The 27,597-nt window shown below is 46.7% G+C and overlaps 1 long non-coding RNA gene across 5 annotated transcripts in view; it reads left to right on the top strand.

Annotated features, from left to right (window-relative positions):
- The window catches only part of LOC125117799 (uncharacterized), a 129,200-nt gene that overhangs the window by 86,085 nt on the left and 15,518 nt on the right, over window positions 1-27,597 (top strand). For 3 of the 5 annotated variants that reach the window (XR_007132724.1, XR_007132727.1, XR_007132725.1), the window contains exons 3-5: window positions 4,923-5,043; window positions 16,995-17,041; window positions 17,444-17,613. This is a non-coding gene — a long non-coding RNA (uncharacterized LOC125117799). The remainder of the gene's footprint in view (window positions 1-4,922; window positions 5,044-16,994; window positions 17,042-17,443; window positions 17,614-27,597) is intronic. The other 2 variants (XR_007132726.1, XR_007132728.1) reach the window with 2 other exon arrangements.

The following is a 27,597-nucleotide window of genomic DNA, read 5'->3' on the forward strand; positions in this document are numbered from 1 at the left end:
GATCATCTCTAGGTCTGTCCGTGTTGCTGCAACTGGGGTTATTTCATTCCCTTTTCTGGCTGAGCAATCTTCCATTGTTTATATGTACCACATCTTCCTTATCCAATCTTTTACGGCAAGAGTCTTAAGCTTTTGTGTCTTCTCTGGTTCTTCCAACTCACCTAGCTAGCAGCTGGAAACCTCCCTTGTTTTCCAGAAGGTGGTGCTATAGCTGCTCCCAAGTTTGTGGCTTCTCCCGTGCCCACAGATCCTGGTCTGTTTTTCCCAGCAAACTTTCTTGCCTCTGCACTCAGAGGGGGCCACAGGGTGAGGGGAGGTGTGTGTTTAGTGCGGGGGCGCTAGAGTTGCCCACAGACTGGTGGGGAGATACTCAGCTGAGGTTCTCCCAGTGGCTTGCGGATGGGCTTCCTCCTGGAGTCCTGTGTTCAGACAGCAGGAACTGCCTCCCTCTGATGGCCTTCGATATTTTTATCTGCCTCTTTCCTGATCTCCTCCTTCCCATCCATCATGGAGGTCCTGCCTCAGTGTGCAGGAGAAGTCGGTTTCTCTAGCTGTGTTCCTCACCGCTGGGGATAGCCAGCCACTCCCTCACCACTCCCCTTTTCCCCTTGGGAGAGGTCCCCAGGGACAGCTCAGCCCCTCTCTGTGTCCTCATGGGGGAGAAGCCACACTGGAAAAGTTCCTCTTACCCTCTCCACCGTGTGCAAACTTGTATTTTTTTTTTCCTAATGGCATGCTGGAATCTCCTCTTGGGAAGTCTAGACTTCAGCAGATTCTCTTTCGTTGTTGGGTCTTTGCCCAGGTCAGCACTCTCCAGGTCTTCCCTGGCCACAGCCAAGAGGGTCTGGGGCAGGTTTGCTGGCTCTGGTGGTCCTACCGTCCTTACTGACGTCTGTCTGACTATTACCAGTTGCATGGGGAAGCAAGACTCCTCTTGGGTCCCTTAGTATATGGTGCTGGATCTCACAATTCCCACAAGGTATTTTTACTCATGGATCGATGCCTAATTCATCTATGCTGCCATGATGCTGACATGACAGTTGTACTTCTAAAACAATACGCATACAATACCCAAGTCAGGGAAAGTGTTCAGTTCTCAGTTTTACCACTTTATCTAAACCTTTTTACTTGTGACTTTAAACTAGTTAAAAGAAAAAGAGAAAAATGTTGCAACAAGGTTGAGAGAATTCTTTGCAAACTTTGGAATAACATTAGTTAGGAGCTACATCAGCTTCTCCTGTTTATATGGCTATAAATGCTTTTTATACATCAGCTGACTGATTCTCTCTCAATCTCTTTTCCATTGACACTGCACCACTATGTCCACGTTCATCCAGATTCCTGAAATAGCTCCTAACCAGTCTCAGTGGACCTATTCTTAGCTCTTAGAGCAGCAGTTCTCAATAGAGTGGACCCAGCCCAATATCAGCATCACCTAGTCTCTTAGCTTGGGCTGCCATAACAAAGTACCCTAGACTGGTTGCATAAACAACAGAAATTTATTTCTCACAGTTCAGGATGCTGGAAGCCCAAGGTCAAGGTGCCAGCATGGCTGGATTCTGATAAGGGCTCACTCCCTGGCTTGTAGGTAGCTGCCTTCTCCCTGTGTCCTTGCCTGGCACAGAAAGTGAAAGTGATGTCTCTTATAAGGACACTAATGCCCTCATGGCCACCCCGCCTTCCTGACCTCATCAAAACCTAATTACCTCCCAGGGGCCCCAGTTCTGATCCTGCCACATTGAGGGTTAGGGCTTAGGGCTCAACAAATGAATTTGGGAGAGGCACAATTCAGTACATAGCGCCTAGAACTTGTTAGAAATGCAAATTCTCAGGCCTCACCCCAAACCTACTGATTCAGAAACACTGGAGATGGAGCCCCGCAATCGGTATTTTATTTTATCCAGCTGGTTCTGATCATCCTAAAGCTTGAGAACCACTGCTACAAACCATTCTTGCCGCTAAACCTTTTCAACGATGAAAATGGGTCATGTTACCCACCCCTGCCTAAAAGTCCATCGCGTTCCCACTGTGCTTACAGTGCAACACAGGCTTCCACCAGGACCTCCAAGGGCTCTGCCCTCTGCCCTTTCACTGCTTCTCCTCCCTGACTGTGTGGCTCTCTCCCTTTGCTTATCTCGTGTCACACTCGCAGGCTTCCTTGCCATTCCTCAAAGATTCCAAGTTCTTTCCTGTCCTGGAGTAAAGAAAAAAATGTTGCCTGCCGTTTCAGGACTACAAAGATCAAACCATTAGCCCCCGCATTCTTCCTCGGGGAAATCAGGATGGAAAAAAAGCCAGGAAGCATTCTATGCTTTGGATGCACCGTCCCCTGAATAGTTAAGATACGTATCTGAGAAGAAATTTCAAATGACCCCGGAGCCTTGCATTTCCCCATACATCGAAAAGCACTAAAATCATTAACTTGAGATATCTGTTCTTTGTGCTTAGCAGTAATCTTTTGATGCCTGAACATTTTTTGAAGCAAAATAAGTTGAGAGACATCTTGGCTCCTGCCTTACCCCTTGGAAGCAGTTCCTCAGAGCCATCAGAGCGGCTGTCTCCCGGGCCCTAGTCCTCACTAAGGTCCCCGAGTAAAACTGAACCCACGGCTTTCACTTACGCATTTTTCTTTTCATCAACAGAGGGCATAAGCATTTGCTTTCCCCTCTGCTTGACATCTTCTTGTTGGGCTCCTGGCAGAATTGACTTCTCCCTTCCTGTGTCAGCAAAATTGTCTGCTCTGAACAGATGCTTCCTTCCCTGACCAGCCTGTGTAAAGTGGCACGATTACGACTCTCCTCAGCCACTCTCTACCGTCCAGCTGATTTCTCACCTCAGCCGTTAAAACCCGAATTAGTGTTTGTTTACCTGATATTTCTTTCTCCCATCACAAGAACACAAACTCCATTCAGAAAGACATCTTTTATTTATTTATTTGGTTTTTTAGAGCTGCATGTGCAGCCTGTGGAAGTTCCCAGGTTAGGGGTGGAATCGGAGCTACAGCCGCTGGCCTGCAGCACAGCCACAGCAAATGCAGGATCTGAGCCACATCTGCCACCTGCACCTCAGCTCATGGTAACGCCGGATCCTCAACCCACTGAGCAAGGCCAGGGATCGACCCCGAATCCTCATGGTTACTAGTTGGGTTTGTTACCACTGAGTCACGACGGGAACTCCAGAAATCTTACCTGTCTCGTTCACCAGCATCATGGCCTGGGAAAGTACTTGGCACATAGGAGGCATTCAGTATGTGCTTCGTGAGTGAATGAACGAATGAATGACTGTGGCTGGTGAATGTCCCAGTCACCACGGGAGTAGGCGTCACAGCCTATGACATTGCTTAAAAGTTTGAATCACTGCAGTTTTTAAACAAAGAGCCAATAGGTCTGTCTTCCTGCTTTTGTATTCTGTTTCTGTTATTTATTCTCTTTTCTATGATCAGAGGGAACTCTTTACCCCCCGGAGTGAGTGCTCCCATTTCTTTCCTGTATGTAGCTGCCACCACTCAGCCTGGCTGAGAGTGGAAAGTTCCCAGAGGATAAATGTGGGATAAAAGGTGAAGGAAGGAGTAGCCAAGGAAGAGAAAACAATAATCGAAAGAATGAATGGTTTGTAGAACATCCAAACCAATAGAGAGAGAAAAACCATCAGGCTTAAAGGAAATTTTCCAATCTGGAAAAAGTCGGGGAAGCATGACAAAAATAAAACGAGGTTAGGCGTTCCTGTCATGGCACAGTGGTAACCCGACTAGTATCCAGGAGGACTTGGGTTCAATCCCTGGCCCTGCTCAGTGGGTTAAGGATCTGGCATGGCTATGAGCGGTGGTGTAGGTTGCAGATGTGGCTCAGATCCCACTTTGCTGTGGCTGTGGTGTAGGCTGGCAGCTGTAGCTCCAACTCTACACCTGGCCTGGGAACTTCCATATGCCTCAGGTGCGGCCCTAAAAAAGCAAAATAAATTTAAAAAATAGCAAAATGAGGTTAGATAATAGAATAATAGATAATTGAAAAGACGTCCTTATTGCATTCAATAAATATATTGAATTTCCCTATCAAAAATCAAAGAAAACTGTCATCTTTATCTGGGCAGGGACACTGTCTTCTTCACAATTTGTTATTGCATAGAATAACCCTTATTGAGCACCTTTGATTCTTCTGGGATTGTGCTAATGCTTGTGAAACAATATTTACAGCTATCCTCAGGTATTCGTTGAGGACTATGCATAGCAAATATTTATTGGATCAATATGATTAATGGAGTACATGATCAAAGCCTGTCAAAGTGGGTGAAACGCTGAGTCTGTATAACACACCTTTAAGAGACAACAAAGGATGAGTTACAATAAGAGAAGAGCAATGCCCTCCCCGCTAGATTAATGAGGAAAACACGAGAAGGCCACACATACTTATCCCCAGGAATAAACATGCAAAAACAACCAGAGATACAGAGGAAATTTCAATTTTTTGCAATCATTTTACATAATTTCATATAAATAAATTTTAAATTGTGAAATATTTGTATATGTAAGTACTAAAACACTGTAAAAAGGTAGAAAACCTTAACCCATAAAGAGCTATGGGCGTTCCTGTCTGGCTCAGTGGTAACGAACTCCACCAGCATCCATGAGGGCACAGGTTGAATCCCTGGCCTCTCTCAGTGGGTTAAGGATCTGGCGTGGCTGTGGCTGTGGCGTAGGCTGGCAGCTGCAACTCTGATTCCACCCCTAGCCTGGGAACTTCCATATGCTGTCAGTGCAGCCCTTAAAAGACAGCAATGATAACAGCAAAAAAATCGATGGAGAAAAAAAATTTGTGAAAGAATAATATCTCCTTCCTTCCCGCCCCCTGAAAAATGACAAGTTTGTAAGTCAATTCTCTTCTAACCTTTCGCACATGAACAATTCCTCTGTTTCATTTTCCCAGAGAAAGAAGAAGAGCTCCACAGTTCCTCTGAAGAATTCATCGTGACACTGTCACCAAAACTTCGCATAGATAGTTCACAAGAAAACTACAAGCTCTGTGACAAAATGGATGGACCTTGAAGGTATTATGCTTAGTGAAATAAGTCGGACAGAGAAAGAGAGATACTGTATGATCTCACGTATATGTGGAATCTCAAAAAAAAAAAGTAATTAAAAAACCCCAAACTCATAGAAAAGGAGATGAGAGTCGTGGTTGCTAGAGACAGAGGGTGGGGGTTAGGAGAAACTGGTAAAAGTGCTCAAATGGTAGAAACTTTCGGTTATAAGATAAATACCACCTGGGGATGTGATACACAACCTCAGGAATGTAGCTGATGTTGCCGGGTGGTATATTTGAAAGTTGCTAAGAGAGTAGCTCCTAAAGTTCTCATCACAAGAAAAAAGTTTGTTTTGGTAACTATGTGAGCTGATGGATTTTCTTTTCTTTTCTTTCTTTTGCTTTTTAGGGCTGCATCTGTGGCATATGGAGGTCCCCAGGCTAGGGGTGGAATCAGAGCTGCATCTGCGAACTACACCACAGCTCAAGGCAAGCCAGATCCTTTAACCACTGAGTGAAGCCAAGGATCGAACCCGAGTCCTCTTGGATACTAGTTGGGTTCATTACCGCTGAGCCCTGATGGGAACTCCCGGTGAGGCGATGCATATTAACTAAACTCATGGCAGTAATCATTTCACAATATATACATATGTCCACTTGTTCTGTCGTACACCTTGAACTTAAGACACGGTTATATGTCAATTATATCTCAGTAAAACTGGAAGGAAAAAAAAGCCTATAAGCCAATACACTAATGGATATTGGTATAAAAATCTTGATGCTATGAAAATATAAAATCTAACAACCCTTTTAAAAAAATCCATGTTATGATCAAAAGGAATTCCATTCTTAGAGCATATGTATTAACCAGGAAAGGAGAGAAAGTAACATGATCTGGTGGCTGGGAGTGGAGGGGTCAGGAAGAGTGACAGGGTACCAGGACACCTCAGAGGACATGTCAGCGTTACGAAGGAAAAAGGCAAAGCCCTCTCTCAGGCTGGCTGCAGCCCGAAAAATTAGGGAACACCTCTGGCCTGGTAGAAGCAAGGTGACTCCATGTCTGGTGCTGGTGGCCCGTGGCTTTTGGTATATTCCACAAAAACCTTGCCAAAGGATGATAATGATAAAGTTAACACAGGAGCTGGGCAAGATGGTCAGAGGCCAGAGGATGCTAAGATAGCTATAGCATGATTGCGAGAGGAGACCCAGGTGGGAGAAGTGGAGCAGGCAGAGAAGGAATCTGTCCTACTGCCCCCACCAACACTTTTGGCCATGCTTAAACATTTCCGTGGCTGAGTATCTGAGTTCAATTAAGAAAAGTCTCATCTTTAAAAAAGTAAGGAGTTCCCATTGGCTTAAGGGTTAAGGACCCAGCATCTCTGTGAGGATGCAGGTGGGTTAAGGATCCAGCACTGCTGCAAGCTGTGCCTTGGATCCCATGCTGCTGTACCTGTGGTGTAAGCCAGCAGCCATAGCTCCGACTCCACCCCTTGGCTCCGGAACTTCCATATGATGTGGCCATAAAAGGAAAAAAATAAAAATAAAAACAAAAAGTAGAGCACTTATTGCAAAGACCACCCCTTCGAAGACGCCTGTCCCCTTGCCCCCTTTACAAATAATTATTGCCTTGTAACGTAGCGCTACAGCTCTCTGGGTGTTAGTGCTTTCTCTAATAAGCACTGGCCTCGGGAGGAGCATTCCTTCTGCTCCAACCCCCATGTCTTCCTGCCAGCCTGCACATGATCTAATTTTGTGATAAACTCCCACTGAATCTGATTCTGCTTTTTGACTTCAAAGGCATAGTTGCTTAATCAAAATGATGAACAATCCACAAGGTCACACAGCAAGCATGCGTGTTCGTTGGTCCACCCCCGCTTCCCCCTCGTCCTTCTCCCTCAGTCTCTCACTTGCTATCCTTTCCTGCTCACCTAGTGAAACTGGGCACAGGCACACACGGGATGCTGCCACTCTCATCAATTCACTTTTGTTTCATAAACGTTATTGTGCCACTGAATGTCCACTATGGGCCAACCTCTGTGCCCAATGCCAGGCTGCAGTCCGTGGCCCCTAGAAGGTCATGGTCCCCCGCATAGGTAGGGCAGGGGAGGGAAGAGCTGGGGCCCATCCCCCACCACAGATCACAGTGTGGCTTTGGTACCTCCTGAGCTGGGGGCCACTAAGAGCAGAGCTGTGGCGTCAGGATGACATTCTCATAGAACAAGGCAGCCTGAGCAGGACGGGGAGGTCAGGGCAGGAGGCCAAGGGCCCCCACCTGGGGGGCAGGAGGCCTCAGGGGCCTGAGCCGGCCCACACTTGGGCTGATGAGGCCTTGAAGTTTAGCCTACGTGATGTAGTGCAGTCTCAGTGAAAGCATGACCCTAACTAAACTGTCATTTTGTTAAGAATCTCAAAAACAGATATTCTTTACAAATGGTTCAGAGAAAATCTTAAGGTCAGAAGAAAATAAGTGAAAAGCCTATGTTTAGGGGAGATTAGATAGCTCCACGGACAGGGCTCAGCCACTGGGTTTTGATGGTCATTGTCCTGAGGGCAGGAGTGGGGCCTGGTCCTGAGGAAAGGCCGAGAGGGCACTTCTAAGGGCCGTCCCCCCGGATCTCCAGCTCCCCTCCTCTTCTCACTCGCCAAGACCAAAGAGGGCCACATGCGCCTTTTTTGGTTCGTTTTTCTTTGCACAGTTTTGTCCTGATCTCATTCTTTGACTTTGCTCAGCGACTCTGTCTCACTTGACATTTCAAGGCTAAACTGAAATCCAGTAGCCAAGGAAACTTCCCTCCCTTCCAACACTCTGCTCAGAGACAAGGTGCAAACAGCAGCGGATGCAAACCCCTCTTACAACACTTTGCACCAGTGCCCACCCTCACCTTGGCTCACGGCAAGTTCGTTGGCTGCCCCGTTCTGAATCCATAATGAAAACCATTAGGCCTCAAAGCAGAGCGTGCTTGGTGATGGGTTTCATGAAGAGCTCATCCAAAGAGCCAGTTAGCTCTGCCCTCTCTCCCATGAGAGGAAGAGGGTGAAGGTGGTTTTATCCTGCTGTAAACACATGTAGATCTACTACCGTTCTAGTCCTTTCCCTGCATGCCAGGAACACAGGCAGCAGCCTCATCGGACCTGGTAGCAGGCACTTCGTCTGCCCCACTGATGGGCTGGCCCAACCTCTGTCACCACTATAGTGTCCCCAGTCACTCCTATATGAAAATTTGCAAGATAGTCGTGCTCTATCCCCTGCTTCCTTCCTCACGTTCAAATGTAGTTCTGCCGCTATTTGAGTCTTTCTTTAAAGCATTTCCCGGAGTTCCCATCATGGCTCAGCGATTAATAAACCCAACTAGCATCCATGAGGATGCAGGTTGGATCCCTGGCCTCGCTCAGTTAAGGATCTGGTGTTGACATGAGCTGTGGTGTAGGTCGAAGACGTGGCTCGAATATGGTGTTACTGTGGCTGTGGAGTAGGCCAGCAGCTACGGCTCCGATTGGACCCCTAGCCTGGGAACCTCCATATGCCGTGAGTATGACCCTCGGGGGGAGAAAAAAGCATTTTCTATTTCATTCCATTCCTCTCTGTTCCACAGCTTCAGCTTTAGTTCAGAACCATATGGAATCACCAGAGACCATTACCGTGGCCTTTTGCTTTCTTTTGGCCCTCTCCTCCTCCTACCACTGCCATTAGATTGTTAGAGAGCTGCCAGAAGTATGGTCGAGGGAAGAGATGTTATGGGGGGGCGGAAATGGAGGTATTCCCATAAGTTTGGAAAATTCTGAGTTAAATGTAATCAGTCACTTGTGCAGGACTTGTCAGGGCCTTTAATGCTAATACTAATCATGTGCATTGTGAATCTTAAAGTTGGAGGTATAGATGAGGTTTTCCTAAACATTTTTGATCCTCCCACTCCTACATATTTTGTTAGCAGATCTTCCTTGACATGAGTGAACTGCAGAGCACATGATGAGAAACAATACTAAAGAAAACTTATTTCTTAAAAACTATGCTCTAAGAGTTCTCTTGTGGTGCAGTGGGTTAAGGATTTGTCTTTGTCACTGAAGCAACTTGGGTCACTGCTGTGGCATGGGTTCAATTCCTGGCCGGGGAATGTCCAAAGGCTGCAGGCACAGCCAAAAAACAAAATAAAACAAACAAACAAAAAAAACCCCAAACCAAAAAAACTATGTTCTAATGGTCCAGGGCACTCTTATTACCTACGTAGAACTTGACACTCTGGAGTTCCTGTTGTGGCTCAGCAGAAACGAATCTGACTAGCATCCATGAGGACACAAGTTTGATCTCTGGCCTCGCTCAGTGGGTTAAGGATCCGGCGTTGCCATGAGCTGTGGTGTAGGTCACAGATGTGGCTCGGATCTGGTGTTGCTGTGGCGGTGGCATAGGCCCTCAGCTGCAGCTCCAAATCAATCTCTAGCCTGGGAACTTCCATATGTCGAGGGTGTGACCCTAAAAAGATCAAAAAAAAAAAAAAGGAATTTGGTACTGTATGAAAACAGGAAGTTATCATTTGATATTTTATATTAAAGTGCATACCATACTTCATAGCTACAAAAGAATAAACATAATGTGCGGATAAGCTATAAAGAATATTATAAATGAGGCTTGTGTCTCCCCCACCCCCAACACAGCTGATGAACTAAACTAGGGGGCAGAAAACTTTTTCTGTGAAAAGCCAAAACTTAGCAAACGAGCAGATGAGCTTGGCCCTCTTTCCCGTGAGAGGCGAATGAAGGGGTGCCTGCCGACCGTGTGGTGTCCAATAGTCAACTCTGCTGTGGAGCATGGCAACAGCTATGATCGATGTGTAAATGAAGTCATGAGTTCCAATCAAATGTAATTCACAAAACAGGTGACAGGCTAAATCTGGTCCATGGGCTGTAGTTTGCCTGCTGCTACCTGGACCAGCTCCACTGGAGTGCCTATGCACACTTGCTCTTTGGCATAGTTTGTTCATGCCAAGGGTTAATCCTTTTGATGGACATTTGGTTTGTTGTGCTTTAAAAAATGTGGGTTTTTTTGTTTTTTGAGGGGTTTTGTTTGTTTTTTGTTATGGGTGTTTTTGTTTTTGTTTGTTTTCTATTTTGGAAATGCTACTATGAAAAGTTTTGATAGTTCTCCTAATATACCTAAGTAAATGTATTTAGGGCAATGTCTTCTAATTTTTTGCACATTTCCGTAAGGGATTTGGAAAAAAAAAAAACATAAACCTCTTCACCTCCTTGATGTTGAAACCTAATATTTTTGTCCGAAGAGATGATACAAGATATATAATTTTCAAAAGAGTTACGAAGGACATGATCCCAGGTGACCGTCAATACTGGCATTTTAAAATAAAGGCATCACTTCTCTATGTAAGCTTCAGCATTTAGAAATTTTACATCTTGGAGTTCCCGTCATGGCACAGTGGTTAACGAATCTGACTAGGAACCATGAGCTTGCGGGTTCGATCCCTGGCCTCGCTCAGTGGGTTAAGGATCCGGCGTTGCCATGAGCTGTGGTGTAGGTTGCAGATGCGGCTCGGATCCCGCGTTGCTGTGGCTCTGGCGTAGGCTGGTGGCTACAGCTCCGATTCAACCCCTAGCCTGGGAACCTCCATATGCCATGGGAGCGGCATAAGAAATGGCAAAAAGACAAAAAAAAAAAAAAAAAGAATTTTACATCTTGCTTTTTGCTCCTTTCACTTATACTTCTAGGTTCCTCCCTCACAGAACTTTATCCTAATGAAGTAACTTCTTACTTGCAGAGTATTTTTCTTGCTCACGAGCCCCTCTTTCTCTCCAAGAAAAAAAGAGATTTAAAATTGTAGTATGTTTTCTTTCCTGTGACCATCATGTTTGAAAGGTTAAGAAATTTTTCTTCTGAATTATCATTAGCATTACTATTAAGACAAAGATGATCTTAAAAATAAATAATTTCAAATTATTTTAAACACCTGTAAAATTTCACTTGGAAATGCATCTCTAAAAAAAAGAAAAACGGAGGGGTTTGGGGGGTTTGGTTTGGTGTTTAAAGCAGTTTATGGCTCCATGTGTGCTGTGAGAGTTAACTCCAAAGGCCTGCAACTACAGAAAATAGTTTGAACCATGTAAAATAATAAAATGAATGTGGCGAGGTGGCACCAGACATGAAACGTCATGATTTAATGGTGTTGCTTTGTAACCTTGGTCAGGGACTTTCAAGACCGTTTGCACCAGCTTGTCAGCAGTGTTTGCTGGCACCAACGAGATGGACGATTTGCACCCCGGAGGGCTCTCCCTTTACGGCTGGTTCTGTCAGCAAGAAAATGCTGACGCAGCCAGCGAGGTGTAAGAAACACTGTCTGAGATCCCATTTGGACCCCATCCTCCCAAGGGATCCTGTACCAAAATTGGTGGTTCCTGAGTCAAGAAACAAAGTGTGTCCCGGGGCAGCCCTTCTGGTGGGAGAAAAACATGGAGCTCAGGAGTCTTTCCAGCCCATTGGCTGTGATGTAGATGCTAACTCTAATGCCCTTCTGTACTGTATCCTTTTCCTCCAAGAGCCTGGAGGTTTGTGTGTTGCCACTTTGCATCCTGTGAGTTTTATTTAGCATTTGAACCCCACCTGGCTGTAGAGACCCAAGGCCTTTTACAAACATGAGGGTAAAACAGCCTGGAAGTGGGCCAGAAACTCTCTCAAGTCTATTAGATGCAAAAGCACACTATCCATTTTTGCCTGAGCCTCAAAATGAGCTATTTGAGGAGACAGAATAAATGTAGGGAGACATGGGGGGGGGTGGCTAATGTGGACCCTTAATTGTGTTAATGAAGGTTTAAGAAAGGCACCGTGACATAGTGCATAATTATCCATTGCCTGTCTCATCTGCCATAATATTGCGTGGAAAGCTAGCTGTTGTGGGTAAGAAATCTGTGCAAAGGTGGAGGCACAATTAGCATTCTCGGATCACTGACAAAGGAAAATAATTCGGTATGACTTGATGTGCCCACAGAAAGACAAAATTTCAACATGCATGGCTATAAGAAGCTCTACAGTACACACAAACCAAAATTCACTGACGGGCCACTCACACGTATGTTCCTAGCCCGTGAAACTCAACCTTTCTCCACTTTATTTCCTACCTGGACTAAATCAGTTAATACGTACCAGCAACAACATGTCAAATAGCATTCGACCCCCTCAAAACAAAAGACCTTAAGAAAATGAGGCACCATGAACCAGGTAGAATGCGTATTTCCTGAGGGAAGACGTATTGCTGGAAAAGACCTTATAACATAAACAGGGCACCTGGAAGGCATCCTATTTCAGGCAGAAGGACAAACACAGCAAGTTACCTAGAATGATAACGCAGCACTGATAAAATGGGCCCTGCAATTAGGGCAGATATTAAAGCAACATGCCGAAACCCAGCAATGGGAATGAGCTAGCAGGTCCACACAAGCTGGGCTATTTCATGTCTTCATGCAAATGGACTCTGAGGTATTTCAGGCACAAAGGCCAGGGGGCTCCCAGCAGAAGCCCAAGCGAATGCTTGTGGGGGCCTTATAGGACCCCAGTCTATGAATATGTTTAATGGGGGAATGCAACCAAGCGAGACCCCTCTTCCCCAGCGTCAGCACCAGGACTGAGCACTAACCCTTCTTTGCCCCATGCTGCAATTCGTGGTGATCGGACACATTTTATGTATTTATTTATATTTGGATGATCTTATGCACGTTTTTGGCAACTCTTTGACTGAACAATATCTTGGACATCTGAACATAACAGTGCATGTGACCTGCCATGTACTGGAAGGGTAGTTTGTGATAGAATTTTGTGTCTAAATTCACATATGAGATCAGCCGATAATTTTATTTTCTTGTCCTACAAGACAATTTTTTTCAGCAGCAGGTTGTTTAGGAAATTTAAAAACACGGGCATCAAAACGCATTTTACAAGGTTGCAAATATACTAGAATGCTGGCCCATGACACGGCCTGAGGGGCCACAGGGTTGAAAGACAAAGGGGGAAAAAACTGACGGTGAGAACAGATGACAGACTGGGGGGCCTTGCAGGGGCCAGTGGGAGCGGGCTGCACACTGAATAATAGTTCTTTGTTACTGGGTTTACTGGTCTGATCAAACAGTTGGGTGGTTTCTCTCAATATCTCTCTTTCTTCCCTGTTTCAGAACCATTTAGATGACATGAAAAATGCTCCGTGAAAGTGTGTAAAACTCACCCTTAATACTCTCTGGATCTGGTGCCTTTTTATAGTATTTCTTTTTTTTTCTTTTTTTTTTTTTTGTCTTTTTGCTTTTTCTAGGGCTGCTCCCTGCAGCATATGGAGGTTCCCTGGCTAGGGGTCTAAGCGGAGCTGTAGCCGCCAGCCTGCGCCAGAGCCACAGCAAAGCCAGATTCGAGCCGCATCTGCGACCCACACCACAGCTCACGGCAGTGCCGGGTCCTTAACCCACTGAGCAAGGCCAGGGATCGAACCCGCACCCTCATGGTTCCTATTGGGATTCGTTAACCACTGAGCCACGACGGGAACTGCTATAGTAATTGTTTTATCACTCTTTCAACCGGACACATTTTACACAGAACCAGAGTCTTTCCCATGCACCCTGGTGTGCACGTTTCCCATTGGGAAACAATATTTATTTAAGCCGTATAACCCAGAGGAAAGGAATTTGGCTGTGTACTCAAGACTCTAATTCTTTTACTCAGACATTTTGAATCCTGTAATGACAGACACATGGCCTCGAGTTTACACTCCATCGAGGACTAACAGAGAGGGTATGGTAGACTAAATACGGCGTCTCTCCTCCCCCAAAGATATTCATGCCCTGATCCCTGGAGCCTGTGAATATTTTAGGTTACACGGCACAGGGGAATTAAGGCTGCATGTGAAATTAAGTTTGCTAACATGTCGACTCTGAGATGCAGAAAGCGTCTTGCCTTATTCAGGTGGACCCAGTGGTACCACATGGGTCTTTATTAATGGAAGAGATTATACAGAGAGATGAGAAGAGCGAATCAGGGAGACGGCAGAAGGAGGAGAACTGCCGAAGCCTAAGATGGCTGGCTTTGAAAACGGAGGAACCAGGCCATTGAGCCAAGGATGCTGGCAGCTTCCCCTAGAACATCCAGGAGAGAGAGCAGCCCTGCCATAAACCTTGATCTTAGCCCAGTGAGAACCACCTCAGACTTTTGGCCTATCCAAGTGTAAGATGACAATTTTGCTTTGTTTTGAGCAGTTGTGTCATTTAAGTAATTTTTTTTATTTTTGATCTTTTTGTCTTTTTAGGGCCGTACTTGAGGCATATGGAGGATCCCAGGCTAGGGGTCGAATCAGAGCCACAGCTGCTGGCCTACACCAGAGCCACAGCAACTCGAGATCCGAGCTGGGTCTGCAACCTACACCATAGCTCACGGCAACACCGAATCCTTAACCCACTGAGCGAGGCCAGGGATCGAACCAGAGTTCTCATGGATGCTAGTCGGGTTCCCTAACCACTGAGCCATGACAGGAACTCCAGTGGTCATTTTTTTTAACAGCAGCAATAGGAAGGTAGTTCATATAGTATGTGCAAAGTAGGTTTCATTGAGAGGGAAAAATAATTATATTGTAATTATATCTGATTCATATGTAACCATGTGCCTACAGTACTACTTGTTATAATTTTGGAAGCATAGATAGAATTGTTGTTGAAGCTAATGAAATTTACGATAATACTGATGTTGATAATCACATTTACTGAGAAACTGAATTAAAGCCCCTGCAGGACATTATCTCGATGGAGAAGAATTGGTCTCAAGATATAGATTTAATTAATAATTGATTATGGGTCTTAAATATTCAACAGATGTGTAGCATAAAGTGCATATAACTATAGATGGAAGAGGCAAAAGATTCATAAACTTATTACAAAAATATGAGCTGATTTGTGCTGGAATCACTGAGTGCTTCAGCTATTTGTTAAACTTGAAACAATCTCCTCACTGGCTATTGAAAATGTTTGGAATCTGTATGTCCAATTTGATGTCCATCTGATTACAAGGCAACATTACAAGGAAAATAAGTACTGCCAACTAAGTAACCAAAGAGTGATTGTTTTATCATCAAAAGGCTTTGACTGCAGTTCAGGGGCGGATTGTGCTGTTGGGGTTAATTCTAGCAAGCCTGGGATTAGCCCGAACTGTCTCACAAAATAAGAAATGTAATTCTGTGATGCAAGACTTGCCCCTGGTATTGCCGAGGTCCCCAGAGATGTCTGGCACTGGGGCTGGTTATGCAGCAAGAATGTTCATGCGACCAGCAGGAGAAAAGAGGCCTTAGCCAAGGCAACACCGAGACTCCCTGAGGATCTGGGAACTGGTTCCCTTAAACTATTCTTCCTTTTCTCATCCCTTAGAAAGTCCTCGTTAGAACCGCAGTCATGTCTCCTATTGTAACCAGCCGGAAGCTTCTCGTAGGTGTAGGACAGCAGAGGGGGAGGTGGTGAACCTGACAGTGGGGGAATGAGGTGGTGCTTGTCCACTTTCCTTGTGTGTCATTGTCTCTAAATATGCATGGAGATCATCAGCTAAATTTGAAGGAGGAAATGGTGATTTTGGGAGAAAGGAAAAGGCATAGAACAGTTTTGAAGGAGGGTAAGGAGTAAAAGACAGAGCAGATTGGCCTCTTCGATTTTTTCTCATCAGTCAATTTTCTTGTTCCTCCTCTGTGGCTTCTGGAGGCCATATTGTCTTGTGCGTTTCTTTTTGGCCCCTTTCCCACATCAGTGAACGCGCCCCCTAGTGGTCTTCTGGTGAATCTCTCTATCAACTGGGTACACAAACCTTAAGATCACAGCTGCTGTGGCCCTCCGTTGTAAGGTGGAAATTAGAAGGATATTGCTTTTATTATTTACAAGAAGAAGCGTTTCTCATTATCCTTTCTATCTCCGATTTTCATAGTAAATGCTAAGGGAAAATCCTGGGACAAATCCCCAGTTCAAGGGTTTCTTGGTGGTTGTTTCGAGCATTGACTGTCCTTAACAAGGCAAGGCTAGACACGGCTGCAGCTGGCTGATTCCCACAGCAGTTGTATTAACAATAATACTGCCTTCTCTCCCCTCCTTCTGACCAAACTGACTTACTGGCAGGAGGGGTGAAAAGTCACCCATCCTTTCTTGAAGGAGACTGACCAGCTCCTCACACAGAGCCACGACCTGGGACTCTTATGTGAGCTGGCAAATGCTGTGACTCCGGTTCTAGGGCCAGCTTGTCCACTGCCAGTGACCTTATCACTTGGCTTTTCTGAGCCCTCAGTTTCTCCATATGAAAAATAACAGAACAGCTTGGAATGCCTTTACAGCACACACATTCCTTCTTGTCTCTTGTGAAAAAAACCTCCAAAGTCATTCTGCCACACCCACCACCCAATACTAAATGACCATGCAGGGCTCCTAACAGACCTAACATGTACTCCGGAGAACCAGCTCTGCAATAGCGCCCTGTGTTGAAGCTTGAAAAATCGGGATCTTAAAGGCTTGTTACAGAATGAACCGATGATGTTGGAGGAATGAATCTAAGGCCTTCCTTTCCTGACCCAAACTGCCCTGTCCAGCAGAATGTGCGTGCCAGACTATGACCAGCAGAGGGCAGCACATACCTACAGCCCAGGCTCTCCAGGCACATGGAATACAAAACTGGCCCTCTGGTGTGGTTTCTGTGGAAGGACAACTAGCCTTAACAAGGTCTGCTGGGGCATGTAAATTAAAAGCCCTTTAGAACACAATCTGGAACTCAGGCGCAGGTCCAGAGCTAGACCGAGGCAATATTCAGAAGAAGGAGAATTTTGTCTTTGAATTCTCACCATCTTCTGTTTTGTCCCTTTTCCTTCTCATAGTATGGCTGGGGGCCTGGCAGCACCAGCCTCAACTAGGAGTTTGTCAGGATTGCAGAATTTTAGGCCCCACCCCAGATTCACTGAGTCAGAATCTGCATTTTCACAGGACTCCTGGGTGATTCGTGTTCACGTGGAAATTTGAAAAGCACTGGGGTAAGCGCTGCTCCTCTACAAGCACCGGCCACCCAGAACCCCCCCCTGTTCCCGGTCCTCAGCCTCCCTCCCCACCCCCACCCACTCACCCTAGGACACTGCAGGGGGCTTCCTGCTGGTTTCTGGCTGGAGGAGGGCAGGTAGTCTGGCCTGGAGTGAGCCTCCCTCTCTCCTCAGGGCCTCCTGTGTGCACCCACTCAGCTTAGTCTTCGCAAGACTGCTGAGCAGGGAGCCCTGAGGCCAGATGCCCCCAAAGACATTGAAAGCCCATTAACACCCACGGAGATGGTTTGCGTAAATGTAGAAATGTGGTACAATAGGCTTGCTTTGTGTGTTAGCCTATGGCCTCAAAACAGTGAAAAGAAACCACCCAGCCCCCTTTTCTTTCCTATGTCACCACAGGGAGCTGTTCACACCTCAAGCTTTTCTCTGGATGCTCAGCCTCTTTGAGGAAAGAACTTTGTCCAGAATATTCCTCTCCTTGTCCAAAGCCTAAGTTCTGGCAGACAGGCTGCCTGGAGCTCACGGCGGAGGAGAAAACACACGGGAAGCAAACTTCTCTTGAGGGGGAGGTGAGTGTTTGCCAGGACCTCCTTGGGGGGAGATTTTTCTTTTTGCAGAATAAGGGGGTTTGAGTCGTAGCCTCCGTTATTTGGGTGAGAAAGGCTTTCCCAGGACCCTCAGATGGGTCCCTGGAGATGGGTGCCCGGCCCTGGGGCTGTCACCACGAGAGCGGATGCTGCTGCTGCGTGAACACAGGACACCGCCCTGGGCACCAACTAGGCAGCCGCTCTGGAGGCACGTGGGATGAAGATGCTCCCAAGGCTGGTGGGAGATGCTCTGAGCTCAGACACCCGATAACGGAGGCAGCCTCCCCTCACTCCTCCAGCCCTGCCTTTCCGCTTAAAGCCACTGTGTGAATTCCCCATTCCCGTAAGGAGGTTCATGCGAGAGAAGGGGATGAACTGGTCAGGGGCTGCTCTGGACCCAGACTTGGAGGCCTGTGCGAACGAGGAGCCGTTGTAACTCCCTCCCCAACTCCCCCCATCTCCCTGCTCCCTCACACTGCCCACTGTCTTATTTCCTCTGCGCTACCAAGCAGTTACAACACGAACTCATCCCACCAGCAGGACCTGCCTCCACCTGTCGTTTTCCCCAGGCCCTCTTCTCTCTGACTCACCTGTGTTCCACCTCTGCCAAGCCCAGTTCCTCTGGGTGCTCTGCTCCTTTCTTCATAATCAAACCCACTGAAAATATATTCACACTGAGACATAATGAGCCGTGGATCCAGGAGCTAAGTCTTTCAAGAGATCTGTATTTTTTTTCCTTTTTTTTTTCATTTTAGAATGTTTTATTGGAGTTCCCGTCATGGCTCAGGGGTTAACGAACCTGACTAGCATCCACAAGGATGCACGTTCGATCCCTGGCCTCGCTCAGTGGGTTAAGGATCCAGCGTTGCTGTGAGCTGTGGTGTAGGTCACAGACGAGGCTCAGATCCCTTGTTGCTGTGGCTGTGTCGTAGGCTGGCAGCTGCAGCTCCATTTGAATCCCTAGCCTGGGAACCTCCATATGCCATGGGTGTGGCCCTAAAAAGACCAAAAAAAAAAAAAAAAGAAAGAAATTTTATTGAACAGAGTTGGTTTACAATGTTGTGATAATTTCTGCTGTACAACACTGTGTTTCAGTTGTGCGTGTACCCACATCCATTCTTTTTCAGATTCTTTCCCCATGTAGATGATCACAGAATATTGGGTAGAGTTCCCTGTCCTATACCGCAGGTCTTGCATTTAAAAGCAAGTTCCCATCGTGGCTCAGTGGTTAACGAATCCGCCTAGGAATGATGAGGTTGGGTGTTCGATCCCTGGCCTCACTCAGTGGGTTAAGGATCCGGTGTTGCTGTGTAGGTCACAGATGCTGCTCGGATCCTGCGTTGCTGTGGCTGTGGCGTAGACTGGCAGCTGTAGCTCCGATTCGACCCCTAGCTTGGAAACTCCCCCCCAAAATTAAAAATAATAAAATCCCAGAGCTGACCTGAAATCTTGAGAGTGAATTGATGGAGAAGGTCTGAGACGGGTCTGTTATTGCAAGTGTAGAGAAGGCTAAATTCCAAGGGCGAGGGGACGGGGAGAGGGTGCTAATGTGTCACTCATCTCAAGGGTATCTGTCTCTTCCTATGTCCCCGGCTTTGGACTTTTCCCACCTGGAAAAGGGCTGGACTTGGGGTTGGCCCTCTACCAATATTTCAAATGAAAAGTAAAATGGAATGTATCTCGTGCCATCAAACGCCATCTGTCGTCCCGGTGGTGGTGGTGAGTTCTTGGGGAAGTACAGACATTGAAAATGCCCTGAACAGCGAGTTACGGCCACGACGTCGGAGATGGACAGTTGTTGGGACGGGTGTGCGTTGCCATCCACACGGCAGCTCTGGCCATTGAATCTCTGAGTCTAGCCAGCTTTTGTGGCGGCGAACACATTTCTTGTGAACAAGTTAAGCCTAATTTCTGGAAGAAGATCGGAGGAAAGTTGAAACGGCTAGCTTTAGTGTGTGTGATCCTGAGTATTGCGCTCCATGACCACGGCGTGTGCGAGGCCCCTCAGCTCCACAGCGAACCCGTGGCCTTTGCTTCCGTGACTCCCACCCACAACCTTGCACAGGACTGCACAGCCCCAGACACAACTCCAGGCTCGTCTGCACAGGTGCAGGGCCTCCTGTCCTTGTCCCTACCCCCCCCACCCCCCACCCCCGGGAGCCTGGCATATAGTAAGTGCAGTCCTTGGGGAATGAATGAACCCAGAGCTTTCTGCTACCTGGCCGAGGGTAGAAAATGCCTCCCAGCAGGACTGGAGGAAGAGGCAGCCATCATTATTATGAACTGCTGTGTTCATGCCAGCTGTCGGTCTTGAGGTCAGAGACTACCCAGACCACCGTGGTGACTGTCCCATCCTGGGTGAGGTTCCCCTTTTGACACCTGTCCTCACCTTCCCTACCTGGCAAGGTTCTCCCATGCGTCTAGGTCTAGACACTATGTCCCCTCCCTTGTGAGGCCCTTGCCAAGCCTCCAGGCAGCACCCAGGAGTTAATCCCTAAATCCGTTGTGCTTTCCTAGCAGATTACTCAGACTTTCTGCACCGTAATAAGCATATCAGCTTTTAGCATCTTCCCTAGTCAAAAGCTTCCTAAGGCTTGGAGCCACCTTTTCCCAGCTCAGCTCTTGCCACCATGAAGCCAAGTCGGTATCATCTGATGAGTAAATGAAGGAGTTGATAAATGAATGGATATAGTTTCCATGGAGGGCGCAGGCAGGAAAGAGACCAGGGACCCTTTTCCAGGTGATATTTAAAGGCTTTACAGAAGGGAACGGGGAAGATGCTGGCAAGGCACATACCTGACCCTTCTTCGAATAGTGGAAATGCCCAAGATAGATACAACCCATGCTTTTTAATAAAACCTGTGCCTGTTTTAAGGGTACTGAATTTCAGTACCATATCTCCATGGCTGTCTGACTCACTCTTTTATTGAGTTCATCTCCAGGGTCATAACTAGTACACCACGTTCAAAGTCATGTTCATGGTTGGAGTTCCTGAGGTGGCTCAGCAGAAAGGAATCTGACTGGTATCCATGAGGGTGCAGGTTCAATCCCTGGCTTCACCCAGTGGTTTAAGGATCCAGCATTGCTGTGAGCTGTGGTGTGGGTTGAATACGAAGCTCAGATCCCGTGTTGGCTGTGGCTGTGGTGTAGACTGGGGGCTATAGCTCCCATTTGACCCCTAGCCTGGGAACCTCCATATGCTGTGGGTGCAGCCCTAAAAAAAAAAAAAGACCCCCCCCACACAAAAAAACAAAGTCATGTTCATGATCAAGCACAGCACATCCCGTATGAGAACAGCTCTGCTTCCCCTGCCTGCTGCCCACCTGCAAGTAGCTGCACCCAGGCCAGTTAGCAGTTCTTCAGAGGAAGACTGAGTGATCCTGTGGCTGGTGGCTAACTGAGGGCCAGCCCGCTCCCAGGGCTCTGAGGCTTGCAGAAGTGCCTTGTTGCTGGGGTACTAAGTGTTGGCTGGATGTGAAGAGGCCTCTTGGGAGGGGCATTGCCCTGCAGCCAGGCTGGAGGCTGAGGTTTTCATTGCCAGTGTGCAAGATACTGAGCAAGCCTTTCTAGTTGAGACCTCAGGATGCCCGTAGAAGTGCCTGATGGCCAGCTCCCAGGGGAAGGTGGACCGGCCTGGCTCAGCCTGGCCTGGCCCAGGGAGACACTGTCCCTAAAGAGATTCGTGTGTTTTATTCACAGGGACTGTTTGAGGTGTAGAATAAAGCTTCAAAGCTTGAGCCAAAGCTGGCTCTGCATGATCAAGGCACAAAGAAGAGGAAGCGAAGGCCTCCAGCCTTCCCAGCGGCTCTTGGCAGCCCACCCAGGCTACTCCTTGGGTCAGGGTAGGCCCACCTGAGAGGACTGGACACTTACTGTCCAGAAACGGACAGAGGTTGACAGAAGAGCAATAGTTGAAAAATCAAAATAATTCCGGGTTTATTGCCAAATAAAGAAGCAGCTCAGTGTTCCCATTGTGGCTCAGCAGTAACCCGACTGGTATCCGTGAGGACGTGGGTTTGATCCCTGGCTCTGCTCAGTGGGTTAAGGATCTGGTGTGGCCATGAACTGTGGAGCAGGTTGCAGACGTGGCTCGGATCTGGTGTTGCTGTGGCTGTGGTGTAGGCCAGTGGCTACAGCTCCGATTTGACCCCTAGCCTGGGAACTTTCACATGCTGCATGTGTGGCCCTTAAAAAAAAAAAAAAAGAAGAAGCAGTTCATCTCTCCTCCCTCAGAAGAGTAAGCAGGTGATCAGGGCAGGATGTTTCTGGCATTCTCATATCCCTCTTGCGCATATAGTCACATAAGTTATATGCACAACACTAGATGAGGGCTTAGGGTAGAAATCACTTTATCCTTATGGCAATATACCATGAAAATTGTATCAGTGCAACTAAGCCAGGGTCTTGGGAATTATTAAAACTATCATAGATATTATTATCGCAGGCTTTTGAATACAGTGGGATCCCAAGAAAGCATGATCTGCATGACTGGAGACCCAGGTAAAAGCTGGGGGGGCTTCAGGAGCCTCTGCCTGGGGTTTGATCCATCTGCTGGACCAAGTCTTCCGGGGACTTTCGGAACCACTCGTCAGTCCCATACCTAAGAGTCCTGTCTTGGGTGTGAAAAGAGAAGGAAAGACCTCTTCTGATCTTTTCTGGGGGTATGTGGGGTGGGCAGGGAACTTTCCTGAGGTAGAATCAAGTTGAGGTGTCAAAGCTTAGGGACATTGATTTGATTCTATATCAGAAGCATGACTGACCAGCGAAAATGCAGAGAACCCCAAGAATCCTAGGGACATTGGCAGAGAAGCCATATATGGGATCTGAATTTGAGAACATTTTTGCTTAATCTTAAAGGCCCCAGTGAGTAGGAAGACTTGAGGACGTGAAAGTATCAGCCACTCTGACTACTACAGATATTATTGCAAGGCTTGTGGGCCACAGGACTTAAAGATGTGCAAAGTTAGCTGCTTACCTTCTCTCCAGGCTCAGTTTGATCATCTGTAGATTGATGAGTTTGACCAGACAATACATGTTTCCTTCCAACTCTAATGGATTATGGGGCTTAGAATTTGGAAAGAAGGAAGCTCGGTAAAATTGGATACAATGAGAAAAATGACCAGAAACAGCAGAGGAGAGGTGAGCTTAAACTGCTCGAGTAAATGTGATGGGGTCACTACTCAGGTGTGACTCGTACTCAGGCGACCCACCATCCCTGTGTTCCTGGGACTGCATCACAGGACTTTCAGTTTTTGTTTTTTGTTTTCCAACTTTCTAATTTTATTCTTAAAACATAAAGTATACCATGAATAAAATGGAAGAAGAACAGGAAATGAGCAAACATCCAATGACAAATCATGAGAGAGGAAGGAGAGTAAATTTCGGGAGGGGGGAGCTGGTGGATGGGGTTTTTGGGGAGCTGGTGGGGAGGACACTTGCAGGGGTGGAGGTGACCTTGGGGAAGGTGGTTTTGGAAACTGGCCCCGGGCTCTTGCAAGAGCCAGCGCGGGACCTGGTGTAGAGGGGGCTGGGGCAGTCAGTGCTGGCTCTTCCTGCAGGACTGCTGGATTGTCGTCCGGCCCTTGGTCTCCTGCGGAGCTGGTGCAACTTTTCCCTCCAGTGGAGGTAAATGCACATCGGTGTCTGGGGCTGCTGCCAGAGCAGCTGCAGGCTCTCCCTGCAGGGGTGGTGAGTCCTCATGTGGACCTGGGCCTCTTGCAGGAGCAGCTCCAGGTTCTCCCTGCCTGGTTTGTGTCTTGGCCTTTGGCTCCAGGTGTCCTGCTGGAGCTGTGAGAGAGGAAAAGCTTCCCTGCGTGCCTGCCTTGCCATGTGCTCTTCCAAGGACAGCTGTCTTCCCAGAACCTTCCAGACCATTCCCGGCCAGCAACTTCTGGGTCTGCAGTCCACCAGATGGGTGGTGTGGCCCAACACCATCCTCTGGGGACTCCCCACTGTGTGGCCCAGAGCTCAGCCCCCCCCCCCCCCCCCCGCCCCCGCACCACACCCACAGGGCCGCATCCCCACCTTCTCACCTTCAGGCTGGATCTTGGGAGGGGCCAGGCCGTCCAGTGGACTCAGGCACAGGTGGACTCTGTCCTCTGTGCCAGAGCCGGATGTGCTGAGCTTCCCATGAGCCCAGCAGAGGACCCCGGGGAGCGGCCTGTGTGGAGTTTCATCTGAAGGCCTTCTGCCTTCCTCACCCAGCTTCTGGTGGGTCTCAGGCAGGGGACTTTGCAATGACAGTGAGGGGCAGAGAGCCTGGCTCCGAGGTGTCAGAGTTCTGCACGGCTATTGCATTCTCGCTGCTGCTTCTGCCCCCTTGACCTTCTGCTCCCAAATCAGGTGAGGCCTTGTCTGCTCAGATACCACCCCCAGGAGGAATCAGACCCCCCTTGAGGGCTAGGGGTACAGCTAGCACACAAGAGCTTGGCCCTGATTCTCAACACCCCACCCCTTTCTCCCCAGCCAGCTTTGTCCTGGGGTGTGGACATGACCCAACCCCGCATCATCCTGCTCTTGCTTGAGGCAGACCCACCCCTCACAACCCCCCTCTGCACACAGTCATCCAGGAAGGGGACACAGGGCTACCATGTGGGATCAGAGAGGTCCCTGCGCTGTGCTGGAGCTCCCTCTGCCTGTATTACCTCTGGGTCCCTGCGGGCAAAGGCCCATAAGCATCTGCCCTGAGTTCTGATCCATTTTCTAGAGATGTTGTATCTGCTCTGCCCTCTCCTGCGGCCTCGGGAGAACGGGACCTAGCAGAGCAGGTCCATCCTTTCCTCTGTCCTGTCCTGGAGAAGTGGGTGCCTGGCTACCCAGGTTCCAAGTTCTATTGGGCTCTATTGCCAGGGAAGTGAGGTCACTTCCTGGGGTCTGCTTTCCACAAAGCTCCCCAAGGGTACCTCTGGGCTGCTACAGCTCACCCCCCCAACCCCATGTTCTAGTTCTGTGAAAAATGTCCTTGGTAATTTGATAGGGGTTGCATTGAATCTGTAGATTGCCTTGAGTAGTATGGTCATTTTGATAATATTAACTCTTCCAGTCCAAGAGCATGGTATGTCTTTCCATCTGTTTGTGTCATCTTTGATTTCTTTCATCAGCATCTTACAGTTTTCAGAGTACAGGTCTTTTGTCTCTTTAGGTAGGTTTATTCCTAAGTATTTTATTCTTTTTGATGCGATGGTAAATGGGATTGTTTCCCTAATTTCCCTTTATGATCTTTCATTGCTATTATATAGAAATGCAGTCAATTTCTGTGTGTTAATTTTGTATCCTGTGACTGCCAAATTCATTTATGAGCTCTAACAGGTTTCCGATAGAGTCTTTAGGATTCTCTAGGTATGGTATCATGTCATCTGCAAATAGTGATAGTTTTACTTCTTCCTTTCCAATTGGGACTCCTTTTATTTCTTTTTCTTTTCTGATTGCCCTGGCTAGGACTTCCAAAACTATGTTCAGTAGTAGTGGTGAGAGCAGACATCCTTGTCTTGTTCCTGATCTCAGCGGGAATTCTTTCAGCTTTTCACCATTGAGAAGGATGTCAGCTCTGGGTTTAACACATATGGCCTTTGTTATGTTGATGTAGGTGTCCTCTATGGCCACTTTCTGAAGGGTTTTTATCAGAAATGGGTGTTGGATTTTGTCAACGGCTTTTTCCACCCTACACAGGACCTCAGACACCCCTCAAATAATATTGCATGTAGCAAACTTAGGCATGAACTAGACTGTTTAAAATAAATAAATCAGAATTTGATAAATAAAGCACACTCAACAGAAAGATAACAGCACACTTCTTGTAAGGAAGCACATTTAGTCGAAAGGTAACAGCATGCTCTTAAGAAGGAAAAAGCACCCCTGAACAATAAATCTTTGACTCTTATAGAATACTGGATGACAATAAAGGAGAAAGAAATAAATATTTTATTACTCAGGTGCCAGAGTCCAGCTCCAGCAGCCAGGGTATTCCCTCCGGGGATGGACAGTGTTGGCGAAGTACACGGAGACAGCCTCTTGGTCCCTTCTTTCAGGGCGCTGGACTGCTCAAATTTTATGAGCATAGGTAACAGTTTATGTAGACAGCTCAATTGTAACTTACATCACAGTGCTTAGATCATATTCTCAAAGGTTAAATTTTAGACTACATGGTACAGTAGATATACATTGTGTTCTAAGAATTTTAAGTAAAACTAACAGATACAATGCATCATGTAAAATTATAATGGGTACAAAACATTATGTGGAAAAATCATTATATGAAAATAAGGCAATTCGGTATAAAACGTCTTGTGGTTACTCTTAGCAAGCGCCACCTGTTAGTGTTTTAAGCTAAACTTTAACAACTAGAAAGGTCACAAGCACAAGAATTTAACATTTACAAAAACTCATTTTTTAGATTAAAGCTTAGGGTACTAACTTCAAAGTGTTATGGTCAGGGGACAGTATGAGAAAATATTTTATATATCAAAGCAACTTAATTTTCTAAAACTTAAAAGCTCCCTACAGAACTTATTAAAAGCAAGATTATATTTTCCATCAAGAATGATGTATGTCTAACCTATTCTAACCTATTGTACACTCCACGATTACCTAACTCTAAAACCTATTTTTACTTGTAACAAACCAATGAACACTTTGTTTTTGCTTACATTAGATCTGAATAGGGGGAATTTCACCAAAGTGAAACTCTTATTATTTTATTACTGTTCCAATTTTTGTTGTTCCAATTTTATTGAATCACAAGACAATATAGAAAAATAACAAATAACAGAAAAGGCTGAGTAATAAGTAAATAACAGGAAAGACTGAATTTTCCAAGAAGCAATTTTTATTCTTGCACTATTGTGCAAAGCCTTCATTTTGCTATTGTTGCCGTTGTTGTCGGGTTAGCAGGTGAGCCTCATTATTTTTAGAACTTGCCCTCGGAACCTTGCCGCCGGGTGAGTCCTTTTCCCTCTTTCTAAACCTGCCCTTGGAACTGTGCCGGCGGGTAGGCTTTTTTCCTAGGTTAGGAACCCTGCCTTCGGAACTGTGCCGTCAGGCTAGTTCCCTTCCTTGGCCTCCTGTATCTCCTCGGCTCCCCACACTCAGGGAGCATACTTCCAAGAGCCCAGCCAGGCGTCTGATAAGTATGATAATTAGTCAAGGCAAGTCCAGAGCTTAAAGAAATTCTCAGATTATTGAGCAAATTTTAACAATTCTAAGAGTAAGTGCCTGTTTGGGTTGAAGGAAGAGGAGAGTAGGGTTTGCTTATTCTGTCTGGGGGATCTGGATAGTTGTTTTCATGGGTGAGGCTAAGATAGCATGGCATTGCCTTTTGTCCTCACCATCCCAACTCCCTCTCTATCATGTGGGGTTGCTTTGAGTGCCTTTGGTGGAAGAAGTTGTAACAGTTGAAGAACTTGTTTTGGTGAGAAACTTTATAAGACTTGGGCTTCAAACAGTGATGCTTCGGCACCCAGGAGACAAAGTGCAAAATAATGTGGGCAGAGAACTTTCTCCCCACTTCAGCATGGAACCCAGTTTCATGCTGGCTCCCTGAAGACCAGCCGGTTTGGGACCCTTAGGAGATGCCAAGCTTCCCCAAGGACAGTGATAGTCAGTGGTTCAGGAGTGAGATGCCCTCAGGGGTCTCTGTGGAAAGTGCCATTAAAAATATATGTAGGAATGTTGCCTACCAACTGGCTCCTTGTTATCGAGGTACCACCCCCACCCTTTGCACATACAATGGATGGGATGGATAAAGACAAAATACCTAGAAAAAAATATATGTAGGAATATTAAGATATATGTATTATTTTGGGGGCTTGCTTCATTTGATCATGAAAGATGAAGTTCATTTCATTCATGCTCTTTAATTGTGATTTGTTTATATTATTTTGGGCTTGCTATTCCATTTTATAAATATGCTACAATGTACTTATCCAGTCTACTGTTGATGCACATTTGAGTTATTTCTAGGTTTTTTGG

This window comes from Phacochoerus africanus, chromosome 16 (assembly GCF_016906955.1).
Source record: "Phacochoerus africanus isolate WHEZ1 chromosome 16, ROS_Pafr_v1, whole genome shotgun sequence".
Lineage (NCBI taxonomy): Eukaryota > Metazoa > Chordata > Mammalia > Artiodactyla > Suidae > Phacochoerus > Phacochoerus africanus.